Source organism: Panthera tigris, chromosome D2 (genome assembly GCF_018350195.1).
Source record: "Panthera tigris isolate Pti1 chromosome D2, P.tigris_Pti1_mat1.1, whole genome shotgun sequence".
NCBI classification, from domain to species: Eukaryota; Metazoa; Chordata; class Mammalia; order Carnivora; family Felidae; genus Panthera; species Panthera tigris.
In genome coordinates, this window is record NC_056670.1 from 57,133,341 (window position 1) to 57,159,500 (window position 26,160).

General features: G+C 36.8%; 1 protein-coding gene and 1 long non-coding RNA gene across 3 annotated transcripts in view; one reads left to right on the forward strand and one right to left on the reverse strand.

Annotated features, from left to right (window-relative positions):
- Positions 1-16,014, forward strand: part of LOC122231772 — a 28,941-nt gene extending 12,927 nt beyond the window's left edge. Inside the window, exon 3 of the long non-coding RNA XR_006209008.1 lies at positions 15,694-16,014. This is a non-coding gene — a long non-coding RNA (uncharacterized LOC122231772). The remainder of the gene's footprint in view (positions 1-15,693) is intronic.
- HPSE2 (heparanase 2 (inactive)) overlaps positions 1-26,160 on the reverse strand; it is a 666,791-nt gene that overhangs the window by 472,367 nt on the left and 168,264 nt on the right. The gene's annotated exons all lie outside the window — the stretch shown is intronic.

Sequence of the window (26,160 nt, forward strand, 5' to 3'; positions counted from 1 at the left end):
AATAATGTTATGATAAAGCATAGTGTGTGTAGGCAGGGGAGGGATATTTAAATTGGTTTGGTATAGGTTTGGATGAATATACAAAAGATAGTAGTGGCTTAAATGAGATGAAGTTTCTTTTTCTCCCACTTAAAAGAGGCCTGTAAGTACACAACCCTGGGTTATTTGAGAAATTCATCAGAGACTCAGGCTTTCCAGATCTCTGCTGTACCATCCTTAGTAAATGCCCTTTTTCCCCAGGACCCAAAATGACTGCTAGAGCCCAGTCACTGTATTTGATATTCCAGGGAACAAGATGGAAAGGGGGAGAAAGAAGGACATATCTTTTTCCTTTTAGGTACCGTTTTCAAAGCACCACATAGCACTTTGTCTTACATTTCATTGGCCAGAACTTAAAGGACAGCATCGAGCTGTAAGAGAGGCTGGGTAATAGAGCCCTTTGGCTGTGTGGCAATGTGCCTAACAAGGGGAGAAAGGGAGAGAAGATATTGGAAAGCAAAGATCTTTCTTACTGAAGGTGGTCTGGAAAGGCCTCTCTGAGGAGCTAACGTGGCCTGAAGCCTCAATGATGAGAAGGAGACAGCCATGAAAAGATGTGGAGGTAGAACATTTCAATCAGAGAAAAGGACAAGAGCAAAATCCCCAAAGTGAGAATGAACTCTGCATATCTCTGGAATCAAAGAAAGCTAGGGCACTGAAAAAACTGAGGGAAAGGATGCTACAACATGAAGTCAGGAGATTAGCATGTTAGACCTTATGATGGTCACAGTGATGAATTCAAATTGGGGTATTTTCAGTCCCCTTAAAAGGGTCATCCTCATTGTGATAAGGATGAAAATGAGACCATCAAACGTGATTAGCCCAAGACATGTGATTTATCTACGCTCCATTGTGGTGCCTACAGGCCTGCTGAGCAGTGTTCTCATTTTACATACTCCATCAGTAAAGTGGCTTCTGGTTCTTGAGTCCCACTCTCCTCCCCCGACTTCCTTAGCAACTTTTCTCAGTTGTTGCATTGGAAGGCTTGGGCTTTAAGAAGACTGAGGAAGCATGTCATGAACAGAAATACAATTCAAGGTAGTTAAATCCTGAATTCCCTCAAAATAAACAATCGGCCAAGTAAGATAAGATTTCACTCTCAGCATCCAAGAAAAATACTCAGAAAAGACTCTCTTAACCTTTGTTTGCAATAAAATAAACAGCTCAACAGTTTCCCTTCTGTTTCTCCCACATTTCATATTGGGGTTTGTAGGAAGTGTTCACATCTGCAGAGAGAAGAAAGGGAGCAGCTGGAGAGGCTGTCTCATCTTCCAGCATTTGTTCTCTATAAGCTTTGACAATTGGAGTCACAGAACTTTAAGAAAGTTTAGCTGTTTAAAGATGGATCTAGATTCCCAAAAGATCAGTAGAGTTGTTAACAAAATAATGCCCTATAAGGCGAGTATCTTAGAGGTCTTTCATTGTCTCCACAAATGTCACTCACTCACACACTCAAATACACATACACACACACATACACACATACTTGTATACATTTAAATACATATACAATAACTAAACCAGGCCAATTAATTTGCATATGACATATTTTTAATGCATTTGTAGAACCTAGCTGGGCATTCTAGAGAAGAAGTTAAAGTCAAGGATTAGTCAAACAAACAAATAGAATTTAAAAAAAACATACAAGGAAAATGAGGTCACACAGAGAACCATGAAACAAAAAAGAAGGTGATGCAATAGGAACAGTCAAACTTCAATTAAATGAATGAAATTACATGATTATTATTCATACGCTCTACTATTGAACATTTACTATAGTCTAGGCAATGTGCTAAACACTTAAATTACCTTATCTCATTTAAAATAATAATGTCAAGAGACAGGTACTGTTATTACACATATTTATAGTTAAGGAAACTGAGTGCAGAGACATTAAATATTTTGCCAAGTCTGAGAACTAGTAAGTGATGTGGCTGGACTCAAACCAGATCTGTCTGAGTCTTAGGCTTCTCATGCTTATGTGATACTCATATGCCATAGGGGTTAGGAAGAAGGGAGGAAAATGTAAAATTTAGCTACATTAATATTAAAATTTTATAATATTTCTACTGGATTATATTCCTATCACAGCTCACCTGAAGTATCATGTCAAATTTAGGACCAAAACTTAAAGACACAGACTTGAAGAGTTAGGAGGTACTGGCTCCCACTACTTCTAGCTATGTGACCTATGAGAACCTCAAGTTCTCCATGGCAAAGTGAGAAAAATATCTACTTTACAGAGTTGATGTGAAGACTGAAGATAATGTGTATGAAGGGAAAAATACAGTGTCTGGCATACAGCAAACAGAAAAGGCACTAAAAATATGGCAGCCAATATATTTATGACTATTATTCTGAGAGGATGACGACTAGGGTATTGATCATGCTTTCTGAACATTAGTATGAGATGTGAACTCACACTTTCTAAGGGAGTGGTTTCATAACTGCTTTGCATTCTGCTACAAATTACAATTCATACCAAGTTTAAGGTTGAGCTCTTCTGAGGCAAACAAGATAAATCTTTTAAATCTAGTAATTTCACACTCCCCAGAGAACTAAGAGGGACTCTCTCCAGTCTCTTGTCAAAATTATCTCTGAAAAAACAGTCAGTGGGAAAGGAGTCCCAGTGGCTGCTGATATGTTGCCAAGTCCAACGCCCATATCTCTTCAAAGGTCTAGCCCATAAAGAAATATCACTTTGTCTTGACTGACAGCATTTATCTTGGATTTCAAGTATCAAAGCACTGTTGGTGCCCAAGATGTTTTGTTAAATGATACTAATGTGTTCAATGATCTACATTTGAAAGGCTGTATTTCTGAAGCTGATAAACTCCCCCAAACCCTACTAGTGAAGACCATTTTCAGTATATAAATGCCATCTGCATTCAAAAAACACCCATTATTCACATCCTGCAGAAGCATTCATAGCCTAAAGCCCACTCACAGAGGATGGGGGTGGAGGCCCTCCTGTAGATGGAGACAACTAAGAAGTCCTTAGAAACACAGGAAAACTACCATCCAGCTCATCCTTACCTCTAGAGCCTAAATGAGTTCTGGGGCAGAAAAACAGAACTGTAAAATAGAAGCCAGTCTTCCTCCTTCTCTTACTACTGTCACCATAGAAACCAGTATGTTTCTGTGCACAGTTTTTCCACGAGACTATCCTTGCCTCAGATTCTACCAGCCAAAAGTCCCAGACACCAATTCTTCCATGAAATCTGCTTCTTTTCTACTAAGACCATATCTATCAGACCTAAAATCTGGACTGCTGAGTCAGCAAAGTATTTCCAAAGAAGTGAGACTGGTATCATGAGTGGTTAAGAGAAGTCATTAAATAGCATTGAATCACAGGGTGAGAAAGCCATTCCATTTTCAATTCTTTTTCTGATTTTCTGATTTATTAAGAAGTCCCAGTGCCATGCTATAGTGTCATTAGCATGTCTCCAACACTTGTTAAGTTTTTTTTTTTTTTTAAGGACTTGGTTTCAGTGCCAAGGAACAGGCAACACTACCTACATAGAATTTAATAACCCTATTTTGTTTATACTGTCTTTATTTTTAGTTACTGTCTTTTTATGGCAAGAGAACTAGTTTTCCATTTATAGTAGTAAGATAAAGTTTACTTTCTTAATTCATTTATTTGAATTATTTAAAAGATGAATCAACTATAAAACTGGTATGCAGATAAGGGGAAAATTATGTAGGTGGGTTGAAAATGATTAACTGTGGAAGATACTAGTTACTATATAATTGGAAAACAGATTTAAAAATGTATCCCTCTACTACCCTAGGGGAAAACTAATCTCTCCCTCATCTGTGGTCCCACAGCTCTGTTTGTACCTGTAATACAGCATGAATTCATCTTCTATGAATTATAGTTAGCTATGTACATTTCTCATTATCCCTAATGGAGTTAGCTCCTGGAAATCTTGTCCATTTTTTATAGATCCCCTCTCTGTTACACAGAGTACATTCTCTGTGAATGTTTGTTGAGTTGGGAACCTAATTCACCTTGGTCCCAGCTGTAGAGTATTGGGAGTCACTTTAAGGATCCTCAGGAGCAACAAAACATAAGATTTCTCTACAGCACACAATCTTCACTACTTGCATTAAAGATCAGTCAATAAACAATCAAGACAGACTTACTAAACTTCCATCATGTTAAAGCCCTTTTGGATATGCATAAATAACAAGATACTTTTATAATTTTTTGATGATTATAAAAGTTACATATGCTAACTGTAGATAATTTAGATGATGCAAAAAGCAAAGACAAAGAGGTATATAAATACACATAAATAAACCACAATTCCCACATCTGCACATATCTACTATTAACATTTTAGAATGTTTTCTTCCAGCCTCTTTGCTGGTTTGTTTTCAGCACTGAGAATGCATTTGTGTATTAAATTGTGTCTCCGCCTTTCATCTTATTCACCTGCATATTCACTCTTGGGCCAGTTTGTGTTTTACTTGTTTTCTATGTACCAGCAACACGAATGACTAAATATGTAGAAACATCAAGAAATACTGAAGTATGGGTATAAATGACCCTTCTAGACTTTTGCCGAGTAGAGGCATTCCATAACTTAACAGGAAACATAAGGAGTTTCAAAAAAGATGTGTTAAAATGTTTCTTTAGATGGAGAACAGCAATGATGGCAGTTTCCAATTAAGGATTAGTCACAGAACCGTGGACTGTGCAGGCTGGAAAAAGGCTTAAGAAATGCCTTTATAGACTAGGAACCAAAGGTCAAAATAAAGTTAATGACCTAGTAAAGAACACTCATTAGGAACAGCAGGCTCTATTATCTAGCCTCAATGCCAGATGGAGATAAAATATTTTACATTATAATGTAAGTCAATGGGAAACACAGGTGAATGTTCACACAACCTAAGAAGAGCATATCTATTGTCAAATGAGGAGCACCTGCATAGCTCAATCCACGCAAAAAGTTTTTCCTCACCCCAGTGCCCAACCAAGGACACAGCCCTCAATTATTGTTTTGGTAATGATGTGGATTAGTCTCTCTGTCAACAGACTCTCCTACTTCTCACCTATCCTCCGCATGACCACCAGAATAATCTTTATAAATTTATATATAAATTTTATATAAATAATTATACATAAATTTATATATAAATATAAAAAAATAATTCATAAATACTATTTTCATCATGTAATTCCCCTTATCACGCTATCTTTAATAGGCACTGTTGGCTAAAAAACGAAGTTCAGATTTCACATTCAGGTCCTCTGAAACCTATTTCCACCAAACATTCTTATTTTGGGACTGTTTGTAAGAAATTGCACAGGAAAGTAGAAACGAGTACTAGACTCCGAGTCAGGAGATAAGGGGCTAAAATACCAGTTTTGGCTGCTTGCTAATCAGGTGATCCAGGGCAAGTTATTTAACCTCCATGAATCTGTTTCCTTACCTATAATATAAAGATAAGTAATATTTTTTTTTCATATAGTTGGGGTAAATAAAAATTAAGTAACAGCAAAATTAACATGCTTGACACATGGTAGGTATTCAGTTGAAGTCAGCTGAATATGAGTATCAGGTTTCTTCTACCTATAAAATTCAAGGTTTCCCTTCCCCAATCGGTCTCTCCACTCCAATCCAACTCCCATATTTACTTCTCCCAAACAAGAAATTCTGCTGGGCTGACAGCTTGCTCAGAGCCTGGAGCCTGTTCTGGATTCTGTCTCCCTTTCTCTCTGCCCCTCCGCCGCTCACACTCTGTCTCTGTCTCTCTCAAAAATAAATAAACACTAAAAAATAAAAAAAAAAACAAGAAAATTCTTCCATTTTCTAGTGCCCCTCCTCTACATCTACACAGATATCACCATCCTTCAAGTTCTCTTCAAAACCTACCCTACTGTGTAAAGTCTATAACAAAGCCTTAGTTAAAAATAGACACTGTTCCTTCTAAGCACTCAACTCTCTTAACTTATCCTTGCCTTGTATCATGAACTTTTCATGTATTCAGAATGTATCATCCTAGCAGTATTACATGTCCTTGAGGGCTACTCTTCTGCACTGTTCCTCTTTATATCTCTCATTCATTCAATCATTCATGGAAAGTCCTTGTTGATGAGCACTGAGTTACACTGAGTTCTAAAGGATTAGCAAAAGTTGGCCAGGCAAATAGAGGGAAGAGGGGCTTCCAGATGGAAGGAATAGCTAGAGTGGAGGTCCTGGGGCCAGTAACAAACAGCTTGGCAATTTATGTAACTGAAAAAAAGAAATGAGGTAGAGAAACAGAAAGGAATCAGACTAAAGTAAGGTGGAAGAAGAAGTAGTTCCTTCCCCTGAGCATATTCTACCAAAGTGCCACATTTTTTAAAGATGCCAGTAATACACTGAATTATAGCTGTTAATATTACAATGAAGACTTCAGAGGTAGCAATATGAAAGCTACCAAGGTGACAAAAAAAGGAGGCTGTTAAATGGTGGTGCTTTTTTAAATTACAGTTATTCTACCAACCAATGGTAAGGCTCCCTCAATCTACTTCCTCCCTAACCCTCCCCACTCCAACTCAGTTGACTTTTTTTTTCTTTCTAACTTGCTGATACAGGTTTGATTTCAATCACTTAAAGTAGAGCAATGTTTTGATCTCAGTCACTAATGACAAGGGACTAATCTTTAGAAGAGCAGAGAGGAGGCTTTGTTTGCATGTGGACAAACAACAGATTTTTATACTGCCTCTCTCTATCTCACTGGTCTTGGTATATTTTACTTTCTGATAGTGCCTATTTTATGAACAGTCATTAAACCTAATCTTGACATTACTCTGTTACCCATAAACGTTTTACAAATTGAAATCATCTTCTACCTTAAATTTTCTATTGGGGTTACGTGTAGACCTCCTTCGAGGCTGGAGTTCAGATCATGCAGATCATGCATCTTCTGGGCTATGAAAAAAAAGTTAGGGTTTTATGAAAGGGAGTGTATGATCTGGTTTACATTCTAAGATTATCTCTGCCATATGAGCCATGCTTTAGAGGAGAGAGCAGTCAGGAGAAGGTAAAAGACTCCAAAATGTTTTCTTCTGCGTTTTAAGCTTCAGTTTCCAATAAGCTCAAAAGATGATATGAATACAACACACACATGAGGAGGTCATATTTTCTTCTCTCCACTTAAAGCTAGTGGAAGTCTTCCTTCTACAGGTTTTCCCTTATCTAAGCCTTGAGCTACTGAAATGTGAACTGTCTCCAAACCATCTAAATTTGAAACTTCCCTATGTTTTGTCTCAACACAAATACAGGCTCTTTCTGGGAAAGTCTGAGGAGAGCTCATGAGATATTTGTGTGTTTTATTTAGTTTTTCAAGTGGAAAAACAATAGACATTTCCCTGTTTAAAAGAAAAAACAAATCTGTTGACTTACATACAAATAACTCAAACCAGCTGACCTTTAAAATGTCAAACTTCACATGTGGTCAAGCTTCAGACAGACTCTAAGCTAAGTTTGGAAAAAAAATAATTTCAATAATGAACTGGTAAAGCAAGTAAAGTAAAATATTTGGATGATGATTCAGTTGAGTAACCACTAGTGACCCCAAACTGCCACTTGTTACGGATAGATGCCTTGTAAGATTTTAACTTGGGAGAGTTCAGAAATGACCCAATTATGGTGGGTGTCTTTCCAAACTGACCAGGGGCTAGAAGCAAGAGGAGAGGGAGTATCTGATCCACTCAAGATTGAAATGCTTAGGCCTTAGAGAATACTGGAAACAAGTCTATCATACACATGACTCATTTACTCCTGGATTAAATAATGAATTTTTTAGATCAAGCACTAAAATCTTTATAGGACTGAAAACTTAGTCCTACACATCTCTCACCATGTAATTAAAAATAAAAACAATTATTAACCTGTAAAGGAAAAAAAGTATAAGGAAGCCCAACGAATTTCTAATTTTCTCCTTTGTGGCCACTTTTATGCCTTTTTTAAAAAGATATTTTTCTGGTGAACCTTTTTTTGTTAGCACCCTAAGCATATGCATAGTTTTCCTTTTGGGTAATCAGCACTGTCTGGATCCCCATAGCTATGTTGTTTGGGTTTCTGATCATCAATATTCCCTGACTTCTATAAAGTTACTACACATCTTCCTTGACTTACAATGGTGTTATGTCCCAATAAACCCATCGTAAGTCAAAAATATCCTAAGTCAAAAAATCATTTACACCTAACCTGCCAAATACCCAAGCTTAGCCTAGCTGACCTTAAATGTGTTCAGAACACTTACAATACTTTATAGTTGGGCAAAATCATCTAACCTGAAACCTATTTTATAATAAAGTATTGAATACTTGATGTAATTTATTGAATACTCAAAGTGAAAAACAGCATGGTTGTATAGGTGCAGAATGGTTATAAGTATATGGATTGTTAGCCTCCACCCCCTGCACCTGCCCCCCACCCCACCCAGATCCCATGCCTGACCAGGAGCTGTGGCTCATTGCTGCTGCTGCCAAGCATCAGCAGACAGTATCATACTATATACTGCTAGCCCAGGAAGACATCAAAATTTAAAAAACAAAGTACAGTTTCAACTGAATGTATATCACTCTCACACCATGGTAAAGTTGAAAAATTATAAGTCAAGCCATCTTAAGTCAGGGACCATCTATTATAGAGACTCTTATGAAAGTACATGTTTACATAAATCAAAGTCACTTTATATTACCAGATAATTAAGTGGCTATCTACAATAAAAAGGGGGTGGGGGTAATATGACTTCCCAATGAGATTCCTATTGGGTCTTCTCATTTGTCACATAACAAACTAACTACTCAAGGCTGAACATAATGTATATGTTTATTCACCAGGAAAAATTTATCTTGGCTGACAGAAAACTACATAAAGCCAAGTTTACATAAGCCAAGTCTTAACAAACCAAGGCTTTTTATATGAACCTTTCCTTTTTCCATTTGCTCTTCAGCATTAGAAAGAAAATGCCCACTGCTCATTCCTACTTCAGATAGTTAGTAGTTGCACTTGTCTGAGGCCCAATAACAACTATTTTTGCCCAGACTCCCCTTATTCTACAGGAAAAGAAAAATGCCACAAGAAGTCTCAAGGTGGCAAATGAACAAGTCTGTACTTTAACCTTCTCTTCTTTATGTGTCTGGTTTTGTCTTTCTAGGTAGGTAAGTGTTCATGTTGGTCCTTCCTTGAGGTTAACTAAAAAGCAGCATGATGAGGGTTCTAGAAGTTATCCTTGATTGAAGACAAAATGTATTATGGCATTAAGCCATTCACATCTCCATACTGTCTTTAGTTCCTAACCATTGATCCAAGAATTTGCACTAGTCTGACCTTAGAGGCCCCTTGCAACTCTAACATTTTATAATTACAGACACTTCTCTAGCTCAATGAAGGCAAGGATAAAGTTAAATTAGTGGAAAATTAATGATTTGGCAACTCTGTTCAATCAAGTGCGTTGATACTAAAAAGCACATTAACTTAAGTAATGCATCCTTTTCTCTTATCTTTGCATCCCTTGAACCAGGGCAGTGCTTAACACAAAAAACTGGCCTAAAACAGACTTTTTAATTGCCCCAAGTATCTGAAACCACCTTGCAAATTTCTTGAGTGAAAGAGGATTATTTCAGGATCAGAAGGTATAAAGGCAAATGGTGATCAAACAACATGTCACATTTGTGAAAGAAAAGAAGCTTCTTATAGCATGGAGCTCAGGGTGCTTGAAGAGAGAGATGAAGCAAAAAGATGTAGTCAGGAACCAAAGTATGTGTATGTTACATTTTTAAAAGTCATTTTCCCCTCCCATAAAAGCTTAAATGAAGCCAATAAAGAATTTGACCATGGGAGTAATCAAATTTGTATTTTATATAGATGTCTCTAATTAAATTACAATCATTTGTGATATGGTGCACAGAGCCACCAAAACGGAAGCTATATTTACTTCCCTGATTCAAAGCAGTTTAAACCTTGGAGATAACAACTAAGGAACACAGGGTTACTGAGAAATAATTAGTTGTATTTTTTCTATTTATTTCAGTCATTATATAATATAAATGTACTTGGCACTTACCACTCCATGTCAGGCACCAGTTACAAAGACTAACAACAACAATAACATCAACAACAAATTTCATTCTTTCAAACAATGTGAATCTGTAGAGGAATTATAGATAATTTTTATTTTTAATATCTGTTATTATTTAATTTCTGTTATTGTCCTAACACTGTTTTGTGTTGTTTTGCTTGCGATCTCAGGTGCAGAGAGTAGAAATAATTATACTCAGTTCTTGACATATCATCATTGTCAATTTTTGCAAAGCCCTTCTCTTGTTGCATTTATTTTTTTATTTCTCTTTATACTCATACCACATTCAAGTCTTCCTATCCTTAAGACAGACAATGACTTAAATGTGTGTAACATATTTTTCTTTGCATGTGCTTTTATAAATGTACATTATTTTGTGAACATTTGTATTTTTAATTCATATAAATGGTATTGTACTATTTATTGCTGTTTTCTTTTGCAATGCTTTTATGATCCATCCATATTGCTATGTATAACAACAAACTGGTTGTTAATTGTTGCATAATACCTGTTGTGTAATCACCACATTTTATCTATGCATTCTCCCAGTAATGAACACCCAGACTACCCTAACTCCCTCACCACAAGTAAAACTCAACAAATACCCTGTACATGTCCCTTTATAAACCCACATGAGAATTTCCTTGGAGTAAAAAAACATGAGTGGAATTTCAAAGTCAGAGAGTAAGGATACTCTTTATTTGTTCTGCAGAATGTCTGTACTAGCCTATAATCTCACCAGTAGTACATGAAGGTCCCCATATCCCTTGTGGTTGTCAACACTTGGCTTTATCAAACTTTCTAACTTTGCTGGTCTAACAGGTAGAAGGTAGTATCCCATTGCTTTTACAACGTGTGTCTTCAAAATTATTAATGATTTTGAGCACAGTTTCCCTAGATTTTAGGGTTTTCCCCAAAATAAATTTTCTGTTCCTATCCTTCACCTATTTGTCTTTTCTTGTTGATTCCAGGAGCTCCATATATAACCAAGATATTAATCTCTTATTGGTTATACACATTGCCTATATATTCTCTTATTCTGTCATCTGCCTTTAACTTTGGCCCTGGAGGTTTCATTGCATTAAAAACCCTTAATTTTAATTTACCACTGTTTGCCTTATGGTTTGTGCCTTAAAATTTTGTCAAGAAGTCACTTATTGAGCCCTTGGATCACACATATATTCACTTCTATTTTCTTCTATTAACTTCATGGACTTACCGTTCACATATAGGTCCACTGATTTATGGTGCCACCTTATCATACATAAGTAACACACACAAATGGATTGTTCTTTGAGATCTCTATTCTGCCCCATTGGGCTGTTTATTTGGCATTGCATCATCATTTATGCAATAAATAAAGCAACTTTGCTACTGTCTTTCCTTCTTCCTCTCCCCTCTCACTTAGCTCAACTCCCTATCAACTCCCATCCTAAAAAGCTTAAGATTGCCACCAGAAGGAAGACAATAATCCTAGTGTTATTTTTATATCAAGTCCTACCCCTATCAACATAGCAGAAAGCATTTTAGTTCCTAGAAATGTAGTTTCATTTGATGCAGTTATCTCTCAATGTATTTATAAGATATATATTTTGGGGGACAACTCCATGTGGGCATGTTCCTTATTTACAGATCAAAAACACTTTTGATAAAGATGATTTTTTTTTACTTTTTAACATTTATTTATTTTTGAGAGAGAGAGAGTATGGGGGGGGGGGCGGCAGAGAGCGAGAGAGAGAGAGAGAGGGAGACATAGAGTCCTTAGCAGGCTCCAGATTCTGAGTTGTCAGCACAGAGCCCGAGGCTCAAACTCGTGAACCACAAGATCATGACCTGAGCCGAAGTTGGACACTCAGCCAACTGAGCCACCCAGGCACCCAAGATTTTTATATATTTTTTTAATGCTTATTTTTTGAGAGAGGAAGAGAAAGAGAGAGGGAGACAGAGACAGAGACAGAGACAGAGTGTGAGTGGGGCAGGAGCAGAGATAGAGGGAGACACAGAATCTGAAGCACGCTCCAGGCTCTGAGCTGTCAGCACAGAGCCCAACATGGAGTTTGAACTCATGAACTGGGAGATCATGACCTGTGCCAAAGTCAGACAGTTAGCCAACTAAGCCACCCAGGCACCCCTACATGATCTTTTGTTAAGATGATAAATTATATATTTGGATTCCTGAGTCATGTAATAGTAACATCATCATGTTGAACTGTGTGTGTATTCTTCTAGATTTTACTAAGCAACCCAAAATCTTCTGTGAATGTTTTTTTCTTACAAGAACTGCAGAGGCTTCCACTGTAGAATATAATTTTGCAATGATATGTACAAATCAAGTGGGAATAATAAACTACACTAATGAACTATAAATTTAGGGTTAATTGTATCTTCCATCAATCAGCGGTTGTGGTAACCCTTACCAAGAAAACTCTTAACAAAGTAGTAACACAAAAAATGACAGTGTTTGTAATTTTCTGTTTGAGCTGTATAAGCATGATTGCCAGTATGTCAAAATTACCTGAATAAATAAGCCATCTTCTGTCTAGGTGAACTACAAGTCACAACTTTGCCACAAAGAAAGAAAAATCTTTCATAAAAAGCTGTTACCCAAGTAAAAGTGTTAAGCTGATACACTAATTTCAAAATATCCCTCCAATATATTGCTATCTAAGAATACTCAAAGAATTTCCTGCCCACAAACATCTTTGTCTCCGAAGGTAACTTCTCACATCTAATAAAGTGCTGTCTCCGAAGTAAAATACCCAAGTCCACAAAACATAAAACAGCACCTGCGATGTAAATATATTACTTCTGAACTAGATGGTTTTGATGATCACATCTTAGTGGTATCAAAAGGTAAATCCCAAATTTGCTTTAGTAAACATGAACAACTTATAAGAACAAGAATATAGCATTTTTTCACTTGGCTAATATGCTCATTTTTGTCGTTGGAATTTTCCAAAAGTATATTTGGGTAATGTTTTAAATTTGTCTGTATTTTGCAAATTGCCTTTTTTCTACCTGTCTGTATTCTGCAAATTGCCTATAATGAGCAAAATGGGCAAAAGCAAAATAATTCATTTAATAAAAAAAAAAACTATACTCATCCTTATCATGCACGATATCCCCACTACCAACCCCACCACACACATACACAGTAACAAAAGAGAAGTTCAAAATATAGGGGAGCTTGAGTGAGTAAAGAGAATAATCTGTAATGCTAAATAAAATACAGGTTTCTCCTGCTAGCTGAAAGTCTGGCATTCCTGTGAAACCTTTTGTAAGTCAGAATGGCATAAAGTGAAGAAATGATTACCATTTTGCAAAAGGGAAAATCCCCTTTTTTAGGTTTGCAAAAGCAGGTATTAATGTAGGTCTTTCATAAAAGCACAGTGGCTTAAAAGACATTTTCAGACAGCAGGGGAAACCTGTATCTTAATGTGGGATTTTAAAAGCCTGCATTGGATTGGGTGGGGAGGGCGGGGTGGTGCCTGGGTGGCTCAGTCTGCTGAGCATCTGACTCTTGGTTTCTGCTCAGGTCATAGTCTCAGGGTCTTGGGATGGAGCCCAGCATCAGGCTCTGAGCTGAGCATGGAGCCTGCTTGGCATTCTCTCTCTCTCTCTCTCTCTCTCTCTCTCTGCCCTTCTCCCCCACTCTCTCTCTAAAAGAAAAGAAAAGAAAAAATAAAGACTGCAACTTTATAGAGAAAATAATTACCTGGTGATCAAAGAAAGAGATCATGGAAAATTCTGAGTTACATGTTAGGCATGATAATTCAACTCTGGGCCCAATATATTCATTATAAAGTAACTGAAAACCTTACTGCTTTGGTAACTTTTACTCTCTCCAGCTAAAAGCACTAACTGAAGATGACTAGAGATGTACTATTTTGGAAGCAGGGAACTGATGCTAAATAAAGATAACATCAAACCTTTAGTAGTGGGAAAGCTTAACATTATCAGTTTTGTTATTCTGGTATTCAATAGAGCAGATGACATGCTAGATTTATCTTCTTTGAATGAATAACAGCTACATTAAAGCTGAATTATAGTAATTCTAAAATAATTAAATAATTATTTAAAATTTTCACTTGTGTTTGGGTGACTGCCTTTCATGCAATTTTATTAAATTTAATAGAGAAACTGCAAGAGTTGCTGAGATTATAATGTTGCTATATCTGGCTGAATCAGTTATACTCAGCTGCATACTTACAATCTAAAAATCTACTGTGAGATCACACTAATCATTCAAAGAAAAGAAACAACAGCCATCTCTTTTTTCAAGACCTTTGCCCTTATTTTTCCTGGCTATTTCTCTGTATTTCTATCAGAGGAATGAACTAGAAGGAGAGTAAGTATTCAAAGAAAAATGTAAGCAGATGTAATTTATTTGGGAAGTCTTCTCTCATATAGAGCGACCAAGTCCATGTGTTTCAAGAGCTATAAGAGCAGAAGTGAGTGAGGATAAGGAAAGATTATTCAGCAGAGAATAATTCAGACAACATACAGGCTGGAACTAGGTTAGGCTTCTAGCACTCAGTTCACCTGAACAAATTATTGGACCTATGGGATTTCCTCAAAATTCAGAAGAGTTCAGATTCAGAAAACTTGAGCTCTGGAAGGAATCTTATTAAGGCTAATCAATACTGGTTTTAGAAAGACAGTGGAACTAAGAAAAAGACTGTTTTTCTCCCATAACATAGTAGAGTAGTTTCCAAGACTTGGTCCACTGTTCTTTAAAATTCTTTACTTACCCAACCTTTCTACTCTGTTCTACAGCTCCATTTCAGGCGCCCTTATTTCACATATGATTTACCATAACAACCTCTGAAACAGACTTCACGATTTTGGTCTCTCATCCCTCACCCAGAACTCAACTATGTTAGTCCTATATTTTCCAGATTTTCCCTAAATGAAATTTCTATATTCCCCTCAAGGAAAGGAACCATGTCTTATATTTCTCCTGTATCCCCAATAAAGCCAAGTATAACAATAGTTAAGAGTAGTTAATATACATCAACTAATTAAAGACTTACTATGTGTAAGGCACTGTTCTAAATGCCTTTTGTGTATTAATTCATTTAATCCTTAAAATAACCCAATGTGGTAGTACTATTTTAATTCTTATTTTACAGGCAAGACTTACCCAAAGCCACATGACTGGAAATGATGGAGATAGGGTGAGGGAGTTGTAGCCAAGTAATTTAAAATATAGACTCTGTATTCCATTATTTTCTATGATGGGGGTTGGGGGGCAGGGAGGGATGAATGCATATTAAATTTCTCAGTAAGAACTTAGCATGGGTGGCTAGAAAGATACTCAGAACTTAATATACTTTAAAAAGACAATCCTTAAGCATGGCTAAGCTGTGTTTTGTAGATACTGCCATCCCTCCGTTTATGGTTGGCAACACAATCATTCCTCACACTTGAAGTAAGCAACTGTTTGTACTTTCATAAAAATGGAGTTGACAGTGATTACTATCTGTAGTAGGCTAAAAAATGGTCCCTCAAAATATCCATCATGTCAAATCCATGGAACTTATGTATGTCACTTTATTTTTTTAAAAGGGTCTTTGCAGATTGAATTAAAGAACAAAGATGAGATCCTCTTGGAGTATCTGTGAGGGCCCTAACACCAATGTCAAGTGTCCTTATAAGAGATACACAGAGAACAGATAGAAAAGAAGGAGGCAATGTGACCAGAGGCAGAGATTGAAGTCATGGAGCCAGAAGCCAAGCAATGTCTGGAACTACCAGAAGCTCGAAGAGGCAAGGAACAGAGACTCCTCAAGAGCCTTCAAAGAAGCAGGCCCTTGACAACAACTTGATTTTGAACTTTTAGCCTCCAGAACCATGAGGAAATAAACTGCTATTGTTTATGCCACCACATTTATAGTAGTTTGTTATTGGAGCCAAAAGAAGCTACTATACTATCCATCTCCTACCTGTAATAGACACACATTCCCGGAACAGAAAGTGTGTTTTATGTATCTCTACAGTCTTCACTCTTTCAATCTAGTGTAGTGCCTAAGAAGCATGGTTATAACGCCAATAATATTTGTAAATAAGAATGGAAATAGGAAACAGGAGGGCTGATTTACTACATAAAAATTGTGACCTTGGTAATTAATCTATTCACTCAATAATCATACACTGGAGACTTACTATTGTGCCAGGCAGTGAGCTGGGTAACCAGAAGTCTTCTATGAAATTAAGCTAACAAACATGATCTCTGCCCATATGTCATTCTGAATGACATATTACATTATCTTATAATTAATACATTAACAGTGTAAGAAGAAGATTCATTGTAAATTCACAGGAGGGAAAGCTAACCCAACTTAAAGGTGGTAGAGTCTGTAAGGAAGTCACTTAACCTCTCTGAGACTTCATTATAAAACATAAAATAAATAGCAGAGGTGAGATAAATACCTTATGCCTTAGAGAACTGTTGTGTTCTCATTTAAAATAGTCTCTTTGTAATAATGCATGTTTCATAAAATGCTTATATGTACCTAGCATTGTGGTAGGTATTTAAAAAAAATTTTTGAGTACAGTTGACACACAATGTTACAGTAGTTTCAGGTGTACAATGTAAGTAATTCAACAAGTTTATACATTATGTTATTTTCACAAGTGAAGCTACCATCTGTCCCCATACATCACTATTACAGTATCACTGACCATATTCCTCATGCTGTTGTGCTATGATTTTATACAAATTATCTCATTTAATTCTCACAACACAATAATTATTTTATCTATATAAATGATGTATTAATTATTTATAATATATGTGAAATGCAGGTTTCTTAAATTTTCATATTTGTGAATATATATTTCAAATATTTACAGCATATATGAAATAATATATTATTATTTCACCAATTTTATAAAAAGAGAAACACGGGGCGCCTGGGTGGCTCAGTCGGTTGAGCGACCGACTTCGGCTCAGGCCATGATCTTCTGGTTCATGGGCTCAGGCCCCACGTCGGGCTCTGTGCTGACAGCTCAGAGCCTGGAGCCTGCTTAGGATTCTGTGTCTCCCTCCCTCTCTGCCACCCCCCCCCCCGCCCCCACACTCTGTCTCTCCTTCAAAAATAAATAAACATTAAAAAAAATTTAAAAAAAGAGAAATAGATTTAGGGACAATAAATATCCTGCTCCAATCTACACAGCTAGTAAAAGGTAGAGCCAGACTTTGAACCAGGCTTAAAAGCCTCAGGTTGTAACCACTACATCATACCTATTACATGAATGTTAAAAATTGAAAATACTGCTAGATAAAGCATTCGGTAAGTATTTGTTACATAAACATGTACCTCTGAGCAGGTGTAAAAGATAAAGGAGACGCTATACAGTCTCAAAGAAGTCATCTTCCATCAGCAGGCCCTCAAAAGACAAACAAAAAAGAGGTGTAGGGTGGTACCAACAAAAGTGGCAAAAATAACCTGGCATCCGGTGCTATTTTACCAAAGTTGCACTTTGACTAACCACTGACTTGTTCTGTGATTTGAAAATAATCATTTTATTTACTTTGGCTTCTAATAGTAACCTGATAATAAATTCAAAGTTTTCCTTTATAAGTCTACTCTGAGAAATAGACAGTAATAGAGTATGTGGTAACTTTTATGATGTTACCTGCTCTTCTTAATTCATTCAAACATTTTAAAAGTCCTAAAAATTGAATGTAGAGATGTCTGTGACTTTTAATAAATCCAATTACAACTGACTCTTATTTTTGCCAATTCTGTATGTACAAATTTGTCCACTTGCTAAAAAATGTATTTGTATCCCTAAAGTCGATACTCATGTTGCTCTTGTGGTCATTGGCAAACAAGTGCAAAACCACAAAAAAATGGATGTCCGACTCCCATGTTCCCAATGGAGGCCAAACAAGATGATGTCTTCTTGTTTCAGCTTTTAAACTGTAAGCAAGTGTACTTTTCCTAGCCTATTTGATGCTACATTTTCACATTATTGTGCCTTTTATTGATGATTTTACCATTTAAGATGGCTCCCAAGCATAGTGCTTAAGTGCTCTTTAGTGTTCCGAAGTGCAAGAACTCTGTGATGTGCCTTTCAGAGGAAATAGGTGTAGTAGATGAGCTTCCTTCAGGCATGAGTTCTGGTGCTGCTGGCCTTGAGTTCAGTGATAGTGAATCAATAACAGAGTACCTCCAGAAAAGGGACCCACTCCAAATAGAGCTAAAATAATATCTATTGTATGTGGCAAAGCTATGGAAAAAATGGAAAAGCAGCTAAATTTGTGGATTCATGATATGATCAGTTAAAAAGAAAAGAAAAGAAAAGAAAAGAAAAGAAAAGAAAAGAAAAGAAAAAAGGAAAGGAAAGGAAAGGAAAGGAAAGGAAAGGAAAGGAAAGGAAAGGAAAGGAAAGGAAAGGAAAGAAAGCATAGAAGACAGCATCATTGTGAGGCTGAAAGCCAAAGAAATTTGCAGTCACATTACCCAGGGTCAGGAAGATGTTACATCCTTCTCAGCTAGTAACATAACTACTACAGTAGTTTATTAAAAAGAGAAACAAATATAAAGAAAGAAATCCTTTTTTATTGATACACTTTTCAAACATCATCTCTATTTTCCAAAAGAATATTGAAGCAACAAAAGGAGAAATGTCTACAGAAGGAATTTACAAGGCAAAGAAAAAAAGGGAAAGCCACACTGGATTGCCCTCAGAATAAAGAAAGTTATTCTAAACTTGAAGAAAGAGGCAAGATACTCATTTTTGCATGGCTTAATTAAAATGTAACACATTCCATATCAGATGAATACCACAGACAGGTAATTATTACTACAAGTGTCTTCATTTTGATAGTTCTCCATACGAAAACCAACTCAGCCTACTGAAAGGTCGGGCATTTACCATCAGAGATCTTGGTTCAAATATCTGTTATATTCTGACCTATATGCCTATGGACAACTCAACACTTCTTAGCCTCACCTCTAAAAAGAGGAAATAGTATCACATAGCTTGCTTGAAAAATTAAATGAGATAATCAATGGTAAGCAGTCAACACATCATAAAGATTTAGTAATGTCAGTAGATCATTGTTATTATTTTTTATTCCTCTGTTAAAATGATGGATATTGGAAATTCCATACAGCTGAACCCAACATTATTGTACAGCCCAATGTCTAGTATTAAATAAACAGTGAAGACAATATTTTTGTCTAGTAACTATATATTTTGGCTGACAAGTCAAAATGTTTTTCCCCTATGGTTTAATCTCTGCTGTGGTTTGACTACGAATTTGGAGTAGGATATTATAATTAGAACCTCTCCAAATTCTGACAATTTCAGTAGCTATCTCTCATGAAATCATTAGCCAAGATAGTAATATGTTTATTTTAGGTGGCAACTTTCCAATGTACTAAGTATATGAAATATTGAGAAATTGTCCAACCATCAGACAATTGAAAGATCTTGTGTGCAATCAAATCCACATTTATACAACCTGGTTTTGCATAACATATTACTTGTCAAATAATCAGATTCTCACACTGCCTAAGCTACTCCCTGTTTTCCTCAACAACTTAACTCTTTCATGCTCACCATCTGCCCTCTCATCCCCAAATTACTATCCTTGTGTATTTCTTTTTTTTTTTTTTCAACGTTTTTTTTTTTTATTTATTTTTGGGACAGAGAGAGACAGAGCATGAACGGGGGAGGGGCAGAGAGAGAGGGAGACACAGAATCGGAAACAGGCTCCAGGCTCCGAGCCATCAGCCCAGAGCCTGAAGCGGGGCTGGAACTCACGGACCGCGAGATCGTGACCTGGCTGAAGTCGGACGCTTAACCGACTGCACCACCCAGGCGCCCCTCCTTGTGTATTTCTTAATCCCTATTCCCAAAGTTCCTATCCAGTGTTCCTCTTCCTAGATGTCTGAATCAGTGTGATGTAAATGGGAAGAACATGGACTTGGGAAACAAAATACTGAGTTTAACTCTGGCTTTACCACATGCTACCAAGTCCCTTAACATTCTCATCCAGAAAATGAGGCTTATACCCTCACAGGGTTAGTGTGAGAGTCATTGAAATAACATATATGAAGGATAGCATAGTATTCAATTTACTGATGGGTTCAAGAAATGTTCATTCCTCTGGTTCCATGAGGAGATACAAACAGTCTTTAGGTAAAAGAACTCTCGACTACGGAAAGTTTAAAAGTCCATTTCCAATACTGACATCCTTAAAAAAAATTTTTTTTAATGTTTATTTATTTTGAGGGTGCCTGGGTGGCTCAGTCAGTTGAGCTTCCTACTTCAGCTCAGGTCATGATCTCGTGGTTAGTGAGTTCGATCCCTGCGTCGGGCTTTGTGCTGACAGCTTGGAGCCTGGAGCCTGCTCCAGATTCTCTATCTCCCCCTCTCTCTGTCCCTCCCCTGCTCATGCTCTGTCTCTCTCCCTCTCAAAAATAAATAAACATTAAAAAAAATTTTAAGAGACAGAGAGGCAAGATCATGGGGCTCAAACTCACAAACTGCAAGATCATGACCTGAGCTGAAGTTGGACACTTAACCGACTGAGCCACCCAAGCACCCCTGACATCTCTTTTAATTTCTTGTCCACTACTGTCACCTGCATAGTGGCTATTTCTACCCCTATATCCTTCTCCCCTCCCAACTAATATATCTAAAACCAGTTTGTCTTCTTGAATATCGTGTGTCTACCACTATTATTGTTTCTTCCTTACTGCTCTTTTTAAAAAGCCAATCCTATCCTTGCATTCATACATTCTTTTCTATTTTCCCTAATGTCTCCTTAACTAATACATGAGTCCTAGATTAAATAACATCTTCCTCACTGGCCTCATTAATTTTGTACTTATCTGAAATCACTGCTTCTAAATTATAACTGTGAGAAAATGCCTCTTCTGTTTTTCCCCTCAAAAATTAGGTTTTGTTTCATCTTGATCAATATACATTTCAAAATATTTTTCAAGAAAAAGGTGTGGCCCCCATTAGCAATTCAGGTAATGAGATAAAAGGTCACCTGTCATTAAAAAAAAAAAAAGAAAAGAAAATTCCCATTGATCTGAATAATGTCATCTAAAGCTCTCTTTCAACTGATATGGAATGCGCCCACAAAAATGCTCTCTTGTAAAGAACCTGGGGCAGTGAGGAGAGATGGATGTAAAGTTGCCAAGTTACAAGATATTTAAGTTAACCAGAAAACAACAATAAAAACAGATGAAAGAGCTGAGACCTGGGTGGGGCAGCTGGGATGCCCTATGGAGAAAGTTTTCTCAGTGAACTCAATAGATTCCCAGCACTTTTAATACACACATACAGGCAAATAAATTCCTGGCTCGGTTTTTAGGGTAGTCATTGAACACCTGATATTTAAAAGCAAAGGAAATAAATCTTATTAATTCCCAAAAAGAAGGAATAAAAGAAAGTCAAGAATCAGGGAGAAAGAGTGTTTAAGCATCTAAAAACAGATGTGGCCAATGTCAGAGTTGCCAATAACCAATCAGTCAAAGGCCAAGACAAAATCATGGTAAAGGAAATTCACTATGCATTCCAGGTGATATTATAATCCTAATAAAAAATAAATTAGGAATAGGTAACTTGTAGTTACAATTCTATTCCATTCCATTTTAATCCAAAATATCTTTCACTTTTTTTTACCTTTAATTCAACCAATACTGTTATATTTTAATAGTTAATTATTTAAGGGCAAAAAACTCTAAGTCTAGAGTCTGGATTATGTGGCTAACTACTTGAATTACTTGCTGTAAAGAAACCATGAAGAACAGTTGCCAAAAAACTTGAGTTGGGAACCACTCTGTTGGGTAACCTTGAGGTAAGTCACTCAAACTCTTTGAGACTTGTTTCCACTCAACAAATAGTATTCCTACAACCAATATTTACTGGCTCCTACTGGGTACCAGATAATATGTTAAACAATGGTTCTTGTCATAAAAGCACTTATAGGAACATGGTAGTTTAGAAAACATGTCAAATGTGTCTTTCAGCTCAAAATTTAATTAAAATCTGTTCATCTATATTCCAAAATAAAGCAAGGTTCTGGGGCCCTAGCAACAGGGACACTGAAGAGATTATAAGCTTCCATGGATATGCTTAAAAGATTCTGTTCTGGTGATGGGAAAGATACTCTATTCTTCTAAAACATGCAATCACTTCACATTATCTACACATACATATAAAACACCTTAGCTTGTTCTTCAGAACTTTTCACAATATACCCCAACATAACTTTCTAAATTCTTTCCTACCGTTTCTCAACTCAAATCCAATGCCCCAGTCATACTATCTCTACAATTGATCATCCATATTCCCACCTCTACTTTTTTCTCATACCATTTGCTAACACGGAATGACTTTCCTAGCCTTTATCTATCAAATGTATATCCATTTTTCAAATGTCTATTTCATTCACCCATTCACTCAAAATTTAGCATCTACAACACGTAGGCTCTGAGAATACAACACAGAGCAAAACACAGTCCCTTATATTCAAATGGGAAATGGCAGACACTAAAGGGATAAACAAAAAAATATAAAATATAGAGAGAAATAAGGCAGAAGAAGGGAGCTAGAGAGTGTTGAGGTCAGAGTGAGGACTGGTGTTCTACGTAAATAGCCAGGAAATGTCTCCCTGACATTTGAACAAAGACTGGAAGGAAGTGAGAGACAAGTCACACAGTAATCTGAGGGAAGAAATTTATAAGCAGAAAAATAGCTAATGCAAAAACCTTTACATAAAAGCATACTCTACATTTTCGAGGAAGAGCAAGGAGGTCAGTGAGGGTGACAAATGGGAGGGTAAGAGAAAGGTGAGAGAGGGAGCAAGCAGTAGCCACGGTGGGCTGGGTGGCAGATGGCAGACCACAGGGCCTTCTAGGCCACTATAAGAACTGTGGCTCTGAGAAACAGGAAGCCAGTGGCAAGTTTTGAGCAGAGGAGTTGCAGGCTCTGACTTAGGTTTACAAGGATCCATGTTTTTATGCCAATGAAAGTAAAGGATAAAAGAGAGAGACAGAAGTATTGTACGTTTTGAGAGAAGAGAAAGTGGGGAGAAAAGGAGAATAAATAGACAAGAAAAACAGTAAGACTGCTGACCACGACTAAGGCCTATTTCAAGTGACTGAAATCATGAAATTAAAGTGAGCCTGGTTAGGAAGGTGGCATATTTTTCTCTAGCCACATAAAACTGCTTGAGAGCAGTTCTGAAGCAGGCATGAACTGCTTCAGAACTAAAGCTGCACCCAGACAACTCCACTTTCTCCAAAACTCTCCCTGACCATTCAGGTTTCAACCTCTAATTTCATTGGTTCTACAAATATTTCTCTAAGGACATACAGCACTGACTTCTTTCCACTCATGTATAAAGAAACCAACTGCATCTTTTATCAATTGCTTCGTTTAACTTTATCTTGCCTCCCCAACCAGATTTTAACTTTCTTAAAGACAGAGATAATATATTAGTGCATATTCCTAAATACAGGATAGACTCATATGTAAAGGAAGGTTACTTTTTAAAAATAAATGTGAAAAATGACAAAAATATATTTTACTACATAAAATTGTTTAGTGTTCCCTTGTGCTTTAGAGAACTAGAATAGTCCCTTTCCCCTTTAGCTTTCCACCTTCCTTAGAACTATTCTATAATTTAAATAGTTGTTTTTTCATAGTAACTGGTTTCTTTTTTTTTAAATACAACTTCTTCAGTAATAACTCTCTAAAAGGGCCAAAATAAGACATTTTAAAATATAAAATGTTAATGTATTCCAGAACACAGGCATGAGATTATGTTGCTGCCAATCATTTACTGAGGAGATCTAAGGGGAAGCTGAGGCAATGATGGTTTTTTTTTTTTTTTTTTTTAATTTTTTTTTTTTAACGTTTATTTATTTTTGAGACAGAGAGAGACAGAGCATGAACAGGGGAGGGGCAGAGAGAGAGGGAGACACAGAATCTGAAACAGGCTCCAGGCTCTGAGCTGTCAGCACAGAGCCCGACGCGGGGCTCGAACTCACGGACCGTGAGATCATGACCTGAGCCGAAGTCGGACGCTTAACCGACCGAGCCACCCAGGCGCCCCAATGATGGTTTTATTTCCAAGCCGCAGCCCAGCTCTGTGTTGAATCACTGAAGCAAAGTAAGATATAATTCAATTAATTCATTTTCATTGAGTACCTAATATGGAAAAATACTGTGCTAGATCTGTGGAGGACATAATGAAGAATAAGAAAAGCCCTGCAGTTGAAAAACTTATTATACAAGAAAGGACTCACAAGGAAGAGTAGAACAATATGTGTAAAGGAGAGCCAAAGTGCTAAAGGGAAGGAATAACATCCCTCTTCCTTACAGGTATTCTCAATGGTGATAGCCAAGTGTGGAGTAAATTAAAATGTGATGTAGGAGTCAAAAAATCTTCATACTATCTTGGTTAAAATCCTGGTTATCCTTCTTTAGAGCTGTTTGACTTTGGACAAATTATTTAACTTCTCGGAGCCTTAGTTTACAACAGGGATAATAGTTGAATTAGGAATTGCTATAGTTAACCAATATCCAGTTTTCTAGTTCTGGGTATACAGGAGGATTAGACATTCTTGTGCTCTCTTTGATCTCTCTGACCTCAAGATTTGCCTCAAGATTTGCCATCCAGTTATTCAGCAGTAAAAATTTAGGCTATAAGACTGCCTAAACTCTGAAATTTGTGCTAAAATAGAAGAAATTGCAAGGAACACAAAGCAGAGACTAACTGCTTGGAAATGCTGGGTAAGGCTTCACAAAAGACCCACCTTTTGAGATGAGTCTTAAAGGATGAGGAGAGCCAGAGAGGGCTGCATATACAATCACATAAAAATACAATAGTCATATTCTGGAAAAGACAAGTTGTTCAGACATATAGAATGTCCTATAATTTTACAGTGGGATTTGTTAAAATTGAACATAGTTGTCCTCTTGGACATCAAAGCTTTGGAATGACCCTGTCCCCTGTCTGTCACAGGCTAGCTCCCTTAAAAAAGTCATATAACTGCGATTCATTAAACCTTGCAACCTTTCTTCTGAATATATTTCTATTTTTATTCTTCACTACCTCTTCAGTTAATAAGTCCCATAAGTTATATAAAAGAGTTCTTCCTATTATTATATTCATGCTTCCATCAATGGAAGAAGTTTTAATGATGGCCCCCTTATGCTACAGTCCTGGGATACAGTGACTAAGAACCATTCTCATTTTGCCTATACTGTGGGTACTTAGACATTTTGGTTATGCTCCCTCTCAGCTTCATATGTCAGTTCTTCCTTTATAAAAAGGGTCTCAGTTTTGTTCGGGACCTGACAGCTATGTATCAGGGGAAGGTGATTCCTTCCCAACGTTAGGTAAGTAGATCTTGACTACTTAATCATAGTAATTCCAATTTCTTCACCAGTGATTGGTTTGGGAATAGCCATTGAAATAAAAATGGAAGTCTAATGGGGGGATTCTGGGAAAGATTTCTTCACTTTTCAAAGATACACCCTGTATATTTATTCCTGAATATATTGATCACCACCACCTCTCCCTCTCTTCTGTTATTTTAGTTGACCTTTCTAATTCTATCACTTCGAAGTTTGGTGAACAAAACAATTACACATGGCACTCTGGGCACCTGTTTTGCTCAATAATAAAATAGTGTTTTCCAGAAAGTTATCAATATGCACCTTTTGCCACAGCAACCCCATCATGAAACAGTATTCATAGCTCTTAATTTCTATGCTTATAGCCACATATACTGACATTTACTGATTTTCTTTGTTTCTGTCAGAGTGCTGCAGAAATTAAGCCTGCAAGCTCTGGGGTCAGACTACTTGGATTAAAACCCTGAATTCACTGTTTCTAGCCATAATTTGAACAAATTTTTAACTTCTTTAACGTTGGGTTCCTCACAGTTAAATGTGGAGATTAATAATCCTACCTCGTAAGATTGTTGTGAAAATAAAATAAGGTAACACCTACGAAGCAGTAGACAAAGAGTCCACTACATAGTTGGCACC